The sequence below is a fragment of the Phyllostomus discolor genome, chromosome 6 (assembly GCF_004126475.2).
Source record: "Phyllostomus discolor isolate MPI-MPIP mPhyDis1 chromosome 6, mPhyDis1.pri.v3, whole genome shotgun sequence".
Lineage (NCBI taxonomy): Eukaryota > Metazoa > Chordata > Mammalia > Chiroptera > Phyllostomidae > Phyllostomus > Phyllostomus discolor.
In genome coordinates this window covers 155,172,578-155,180,534 of record NC_040908.2, presented here as the reverse complement: position 1 = coordinate 155,180,534, position 7,957 = coordinate 155,172,578, and the positions used below count along the sequence as shown (strand labels likewise).

The 7,957-nt window shown below is 59.1% G+C and overlaps 1 protein-coding gene across 5 annotated transcripts in view; it reads right to left on the bottom strand.

Moving 5' to 3' along the window:
- CRY2 (cryptochrome circadian regulator 2) overlaps positions 1–7,957 on the bottom strand; it is a 38,371-nt gene that overhangs the window by 4,621 nt on the left and 25,793 nt on the right. The window contains exons 12-13 of one of the 5 annotated variants that reach the window (XM_036029298.1): positions 7,095–7,099; positions 3,067–3,076 (exon numbers count right to left, since the gene is read on the bottom strand). The exons of 1 other annotated variant lie outside the window; for it this stretch is intronic. The gene's annotated coding sequence lies outside the window, so the exon portion shown is untranslated. Of the gene's footprint in view, positions 1–701; positions 2,942–3,061; positions 3,077–7,094; positions 7,100–7,957 lie in introns of those variants that run through there. 3 more of the 5 variants (XM_036029295.1, XM_036029296.1, XM_036029297.1) reach the window with 3 other exon arrangements.

Sequence of the window (7,957 nt, the reverse complement as noted above, 5' to 3'; positions counted from 1 at the left end):
AGGAAGGGGGTCATCAGGGCCTTCAAAGCAGAGCCAAGGATGGCGCAAGCCCCAGGGTCAAGTTTCTCCCTTTCTCCTTTCTCCACTGCGTGCAGGACAGCAGGTGATATTCTTGGACCTTGCCTGAGCGGCTTCCCATGAGAAGCCGGAGTGTGGGGTAATGCTCTCACTTCCAGGGTCCCCAGGGCAGAAACCCGCATGCTGCACAGAGTGCGCCACTGTCCCACCAGAGGGCATGCGACAAAGCCAGTACCCAGGCCCTGGGCTCGGCTCTGCACAGATCTTGACCACCGACCCGAAGCTAGAGGCCCTGCAGACTTCTGCACCACACAGCTGTAGCCAAGGTGCAGTAAAGGATGGACTGAGGGCCTGACTGACCTCAGCATGGTGGGGGGCGGGCTATCTGGGTCAAAGGCCCGGTAAATGCTGAACAACACTCAGGCGCCCACCTCATCCGGGGTCTGGAGCACTCTGTGCCATTCTGACCCCCAACGCTGACAAAGATCAGGAGCGCCAGTTGCCCACCTAGGGGTATCCCCCTCGCTCCATCTCTCTCCAACCCCACCTCCCCGCCGCCTCAAAGGAGGGGTGAGAGGCTCCCGGTCCCAGCAGAACCAGGATGGTCTGACTGAGGCTTCACCCAGGCTCAGCCTTGCTGATTCCCAGGCCCCCGGCGGCCCACAAACTGACGACAGCACAGCTTTGTTCAGACAGGATCGGACATTTATGAAGTAAGTGAATATTCACAAACTGTGGGAGGAACACACCTTCCCTGCAACAAGAATCTCTGTATAAAGTGCATTTTGCCTGCGACTCTCTTCCCCACGATGGCCCTTGCGTCAGGACGTGGCCAGTGCTCTTTGGCAGCCCCCGGGGACACCTGGGCCAGGACAGGAGAGGCACGAAGCCATCGTGGTGCTTCAGGCCACTGGACGCACCCTGTCCCCACCCCTCCCTCTTCCGGGAGTGGACGGCTCCATTCCGCTGGGAACGGGCCAGCGTGCCAGGGAGGGTGCGGCAGGGTTACGTGGCCTGGCCAGCTTGTGCCTTGAGGAAGACAGCCATCATCGAATAGGCAGGAAAAGGGACCCATCCTGATATCTGAAGGTGCTGCTAAGTAAGTAGTGACTCTGGCCTGAAGCCCTCTGGCCCCGTTCCTCAGACCAGCCCTTCCAGGCTTGCTCTCCTGCTTCTGACCACAGCCCCCAGTTCTCTTTCCACCCGGCTGGGGCTAGGGGAATAGGAGTGTTCCCAACCCAAGGCTTCACACACACCCCACCACCTGTGCCCTGCGCCCCCTGCATGAGTGCGGGACGTTTCCGGTGAGGGGGGCATGCGTACAACAGCAGGGCCCCGAAGGCAGCTCTCTGGCTGAGAAAGCCTGTGGACATCTCAGCAAGAAGCCTGTCCATGTGCTGGGCAGCTGACGGGGACAGGGGCCTGACCCCAGGGCTCTGGTCCGAGGCAGAGGCCAGTGAGGCACAGGGCTGGGGCCAAGGGAGTTAACAGCTATGAGGCTAGGGAAGGTCACAGGGAGGTAGAGAGGAGAAGGCCCACAGGCCAGCTTAACGTTACATGTGAGGACAAAAGTCCACCAAGGAATTAGCCTCTCAGCTACGAGTGCGTGAGCACGCACTCCCACACACACAAGCACACGCACGCACGCACACTTTGTGGCTCTAGTGCAGGCCACAGGGTGGAGGGAAGACTCGCGGCAGCTGACCACAGTCGTCCTTTTTGTTCTTTCTGGGCACGGGCCTTCGCCAGTGGGAGGCTGAGGCGGGCGGCACAGGCCACTCCTGGAATGTAAGGCCTTGGCTCCCCTGGGTCCACCCTCCCGCCGGCTGCTCCTGGAAGGGCTAGTGTGCTGGGTGAGCTCTCTGCTTGGACCTTCCCCAACTGTCCCCACCAGTGCCCATCCTGGCCCAACTGCCTGGGTCCTTGGCACCCAGCTACTGGTGATGCTGTCATGGCCAACTTGGATGCTGGCCAGCACCAGGCCTGGAGGCCTGCAGAGCACAGACCAGGACAGCCTTGCTGGAGGGGTGTCAGCTGAACTTGGCAGCAACACTGTGGTGTCCTGGAGTGTGGCTGGGGGGCCCAGGAACCCGCCTCCCCCTGGGGGAGTCACTGGGTCTCCATGGTCAGCTTGGAACTGGCTCTCAGCTTCTGGGGAAGCAATGGTGACAGCTGGGATGCTGTTCCTAACCTTAGGTTCCAGTCCCCAAAAGGTGACTGTACCTCCTAGGCTACCGTCTACCGTACCGGGCACACAGGAGCAGGGGCATGTCTGTGTGGCGGCGGGAAGTTTTCAGATCTGTCCCCAGCCTTGTGCTCTGACCTAGTGCCTGAGGAAGGGTCTGGAGGACCCCGGGGCAGGGAATTTTGAAATGAGAAAGAAACCAGACCAGGTGACTGTGTCTGGACAGCACCCATCCGCTCCAGCTGCTCAGCCTCCAGGGCAGGACGGACTCAGCAGGGCCCTGGACGAGAACCGGAAATGTTGCCCTCAGCTCCTCAGTCCGATGTGAGGAGGGAGAGGGGAAGGGCTGGGGGAGGGGCAGGTGCCAGAATCCCAGCTAGGGGTTCGCACCACTCTTCTGTTTAGACGGAGCAGCCGGTTTGCAGGGACAGGTCATGGCTGAGAGTCACAGCCATGACCTCTACTAGCCTGGTGTCTGGAGGCCGAGGTGAAGCTGCTACAGGTCCTTCTCCAGCCCGGGCAGCTTCCAGAATCACAAGAGTGTAAACAGATGCATGCACACGCAGATAGCACACCACTCCTTCCCCTGCACACGCGCGCACGCACACACACACACACACACACACACACACGCTGGCTTGATCTCTGTCGGTGATCAGCTTCTCTGCAGGTCGCAGCCTGCTGCCACGGCGGCTGCTCGGGCACCCAGGCGTTGCTCACGGAGCCATGGCGCTGCCGCTGAAAGAGAAAAACAAGTGCTAAGAGGAGCATTCCGGAGGCTGCTCAGCTGCCCAGGGACAAAGCTCCTCCATCTGCAGCTCTGGGGATGCTCAGACGGGAACTGGGGAGAGCGGACCACATGGGCCACAGCGCCTGGGGACGAGGCTGTTGCTGGGATGCCACCGGGTGCCGGAGACTGCCGCTCTGAGGTGCCCACGCAGGGCCAGCTCGGCCCCGCAGACCCGCCGGGCCTCCTCTGCTCAGGGCCTAGGGTGGCGGTGGCAGAGGGGAGGAGAAGGCCACTCGAGGCTCGTATGTGGCCTTGGGGGACCCTGCTCAGATACTACAAGGGCAGCTTCTGAATCAAGGCAGAGTAGCTGCTGCCTGAAATGGAAAGTCAGGAAAAAAAAATGCCTGGAAGAAGTCAGTCGGGACCAGTGATTTCTGAAGATGAAGGCAATGGCTGATTTAGAAATTTCCACAAATAGATAAAAGAAAGAACCGTGGCCCTGTGCTAGAGGACTGAGGGGAGGAGAGAGGAGACACAAGGATGACTCATTTTAAAGATTTATAACATCTGAATCTGGGGCAGAGGGAAGAAATGGCTCCGTGCCCGGTAACAGAGGCCGGGGAAGCCAGGCAGGAGGCCGGGCTGCCTGCCTAAGCAGCCCTAGTGTGCCTGAATGTGTCTGAGAGTGTGCCCAGGCATTCCACATGCCGTGGACAGTGTGCCCATCCGCACGGTGTGGGGGCAGTACAAGAAGGCTTACTGAGCCTGGGGGCAGGCACTGCCCGCTGGTGTTCCTGCTGCATCATCTCCCCAAGGCTCCTGTGTGACAGTCCTGACCTCAGACTGTGCCTGTTTGTTTGGAGACAGGGTCTCCAAAGAGGTGACTAAGTGAGGCGCCCCGAGCACCCTCCCTGCAGTGCACAAATCACACAGCAAAGACGGGGCCCCATCGGGCGACTGGGGCGGGCCCTAGTCCCACCAGGACTGCCGCCCTGGTGGAGAGCAGACCAGGGCACAGACAGCTCCGAGGGAAGACTGTGTGGAGAGGTGGGAGACAGCGGCCACCTGCGAGTGGAGGAGCGTGGCCTCGGAAGGACCTCGATGTGAGGCGTCCAGCCTGCTGAACGGTGAGAGTCGGTTCCTGTTGGTCAAGTCGCCGGGTCTGTGGCGCTTTCCCACGGCTGCCCCAGCAAACAGCCCACCAGCCCCGAAGCGACGGCCCTCACTTGTACGGATGAGAACAGGGAAGCCAAAGAGGACAGAGAACGCGCCCAGACCTTGGCACCCAGAGGTGGCCGAGCCAGCCCGGGAACCCCAGGCCGGTCTGACTCCCAGACCCAACGCTTACCGCCCAGTGAGCTCTGTGTCATGGGGCGGCTCCGTTGGACTTTCAGAAGATATGAGAAAAAAGTTCAGCACGGCGGCATGGAGACTAGTGTCTGAGCAACACAAACGTGGGTCTGGGTGTTAGCAGAGAAGGAAAAGTGCTGTCACGGGTCAACGGCATTGGGCTTGGGACTTAAAATCCGTCTCCTGACACACGAAACCCTTGCAGGACCAACACTAAATCTGAAGACAATTTCACCTGATTTTACCGTCAGAGAATTTACCCCGGAGCCGGGTGAACTAGAGCAAACGCAGGAGCGGCCGCCCGTGCAGGCCCGTGCCGGGTGCCCCGTTCTTCAGGGTGTGTGTCATTTTTAGTAATGTTCCTTCTACGCTTGGACTGTAACAACCTGGCCGAGTGTTTTTGCTACAAACAAATGTTACGAAAGTGTATCTGTTCGCTGATCCCGCTGGCTGTTGGGGGCCTCACACCCTGGTCTCTCTGGCTCCTGCCGTGAGGCCGGAGAGAGGGCCACTGGTCTCCGGAAACGAGAGACTTCGGCACCGGCGGCATGAGCACCGCCGAAGGCTCCCGCCAATGCCTCGGCTTCCTGTGTCTCCCTCCCCTTCGGGCACGGGGGAGAACACAGTGCTGGGAGACTCCCAGGGCCAGGGCTCTCACTCTGGGCTTCCTTTACGGGGTCCGAGGAGAGGCTTAGGGGGCAGCACACAAAGACCCCGATGTTCTGTGCACGTTTTTTTCCTGTGTGTGAACAGGTGCAGCCTTCTGGGGAGAGGTTCCATCCTGCATCAGACTCACCAAAGCACAGTAACCCAAAAAGGGATGAAGAGCCGATGCCTAAACTTAGACAATAAGGGCGTGAGGGGCACTTAGGTGGCTATGATGATGGCAATTCAGACCCATGTAGACTCGGCCATGACTTAGCTGTGGGACAGGCCCAGGAGGGGAGGTGGCAGTGTCCTGGCCTCAGAGGAGCCCCAGCAACCCGAGTCCCTCTAGGATGGGCTCGAACACACGAGCACGGTTAACTGAGGTTCGTAAGCACCAGCTTGCCCCTGACAACGGAGGCCTGTTCAACTCGCTACTCAAGGCGCTCGATCTGCAGACAACCAGCTGGTCCCCGTGCTCTAGTCCTCAAGCTAACGGACAGGTCTGCAGAAAAGGGGCTGGGGCATCAAGGAGGCCCCGCAGGAAATGCCGACAGCAGCACAAAAGGAGAAGGAAGAGCAGCCAGGGGAAAGGCGCCGGGGGGAAAACCAACTCATAAAAGACGCACTGAAAAATCAGTCTTCTGACAGTCCGATTCTCCCACCCTGTCATTAATAGAAGAAACATGGAAGCAGCCAGAACACAAAATAAACTAATGACTGGCTCCTTCAGTGTGTGCGTCCGTTAGGATGGCCCTTCCAAACACCTGTGCCCTCACACCCCCTCCTGCCCACTGGATGCTGATGAGAAACCCAAACCTGCAAGCCCACCCTCCCCTCAGCCAAGCCCAGGAGGGGCGTGCATGCATGAGCCACGTCAGCAGAGGGCGCCACACCGACTCAACGTCTGCCTGTAACCACGTCTCAGCGGTCGCCCTCTCCCTGCCATACTGGGCGAGGCACAGTGCCCCAGAACTTGAGAGGGGCGGAGAGCTTGCTACCGGCTCCCAAGTCAGGAGCAGGGGAGTCGAGGCGCAGCTGGGCCTGGATGGGGCTCAGAGCCCGTCTTCAGCTCAGTCTCGTGCTTCACGTCCACCACCCCGTGCGCCCTTCCTGCACCCTGCACATCGCACTGCAAACGGGAGGGGGCCTCCGTCAGTCAATGGCTGCTGAGTGAGTGCCAGGGAGAGTGTGAGGGGATGGAGTCCCGCCTTCTCGTTTCCAGGTGGGAACACGGAACTGCAGAGGTGAGGCAGCTGGGGCGAGGGTTCCCAGGCCCGGAGCCCCAGGACAAGACGTAGACACCCGCCGGGTGAGCGCACAGCCAGGGCTCTTTCCCGAGTGCCACGCTGCCCGCACTGCGGTGCCCCGTTTCCCAGACCGCCCAGTGCCTTCCACACACTCTATTTCATGCGAGGAGGGGTCTACCACTAAACGAGGGCCAGACAGATTCCCATGAAGAGATGCCAGAGTCCAGTTTTCTGCAGTGAGGCCCCAGGGCTAACTGAGCTCTGGTACACTGCCCGAGGGGGAGGGACAGAGGTGGTCCTGGCCACGAACCTTCTGTAGTCCATGGGGCTTCTCTCAACAGACCGCTGTGTACCAGCAGAAAGGCAAGTGGGTCACGTGAGCTGTTCCCCCTACAGTAATATAATTGGACCCGTAAGAGGAATCTGTACACAATTGAGGCTAATGGAATCCTGAGCCGTCAGCAGCTTTGGGGATCATGGGGCAGCCGCTGAAATGACAGCTATTTGGGGACTGACTTGTCTTCCAGTTTGGCAAACACTGCACAATAAAACCAAAGGCAGAAGAGACAGTGGTGTGGGTCTGAGGTGAGCATGGACCCTACCGACCTGACGGCCTGCTGCCCACAAGATCGGTTTACACTGCAGACCACTGTCTGCCCAGTGAGCGGCCACAGGCCCTCGGCATCGGGCATAATAGAATCACAAACCACAGCGCACAGCCTGACCAGAGTCTCCAAAGGCCCAGGACGGAGCCTTGGGGCTGGTAAAGGATGATCACTCATACCTGACAGCTAACGCGTCTCAGAAAGGTCACTGCCCTAACCCAAGGCACACAGCTGAAACTGACAGGAAGGAGGGGAGAAAGGGACAGTCTCCTGCCTCTCAGCGTGACACTGTATCCACCGGGCCGGGAGACTGCTGCTCTGGGGCCCCCTCGGCCCGTGTGCGGCTGTGACTGAAGGCACGGTCAATACGTGCAAGACGGCAATGTGACTTCCCCTGTGTGGTGAACCAAGCTTATTTGACGGCTTTTCACATGTGAGTTTTCATTTTCTTCCCCTAACGTGTTTGTTCAGGGGGAGCGGCAGGTGACACGGTGCTCTTTCACAGACGAGGACGCTGAAGGGCTTCGGGCCCAGGGGCGGTCACCAGCACACAGTGAAATACAAGTGTGCTCCTTTCTCTCAGGGTGCAAAGAACACAGGTGTTCTTCCCCAGGCTGTCTTGCCCTCTGACCTCCTGGCTCCTACTTCCAACCAATCAGCCATGGCCAAGGTCGGAGTAAACCTTGAGAATCGGTCCTTAAGATCCCAAGAGGCTGATGGACAATCTCCTGGACTACAAGGCAGGACTCTGGCCCTGACCTCTGCACCCTTGTAATGTCACCTGGAATCACTGCTGCGGCCTCTTAGCGGGCTCCCTCCTGCCACCACGTCCTCTGCAGGTCCCAGCCCAGTGCCCGGCTAGTCTTCCCCAACAATCAGTCTGAGCACGCCACTCTCCTGGTCCAAAAGCCCTTAGCTCCTGCAGAGCACACCGAGGACCCAGCTGCCTGGCATTTATGATGCTCCAGGATCAGGCCCAACTATGTAACCTTATGTTCTTTCAAAATAATAATGACGACAATATCCATCATCACCGTCGTCATCATCATCACAGCTATCATTTCCTGGGTACTTAGCCAGACACCGAGCTAAGTGCCTTGTGCATTATACACTCTTAGCTGTCTGTACTGTCTAGATTTTGTTCAGTGGGTCACGAGCCTGGCCCTGACAATGG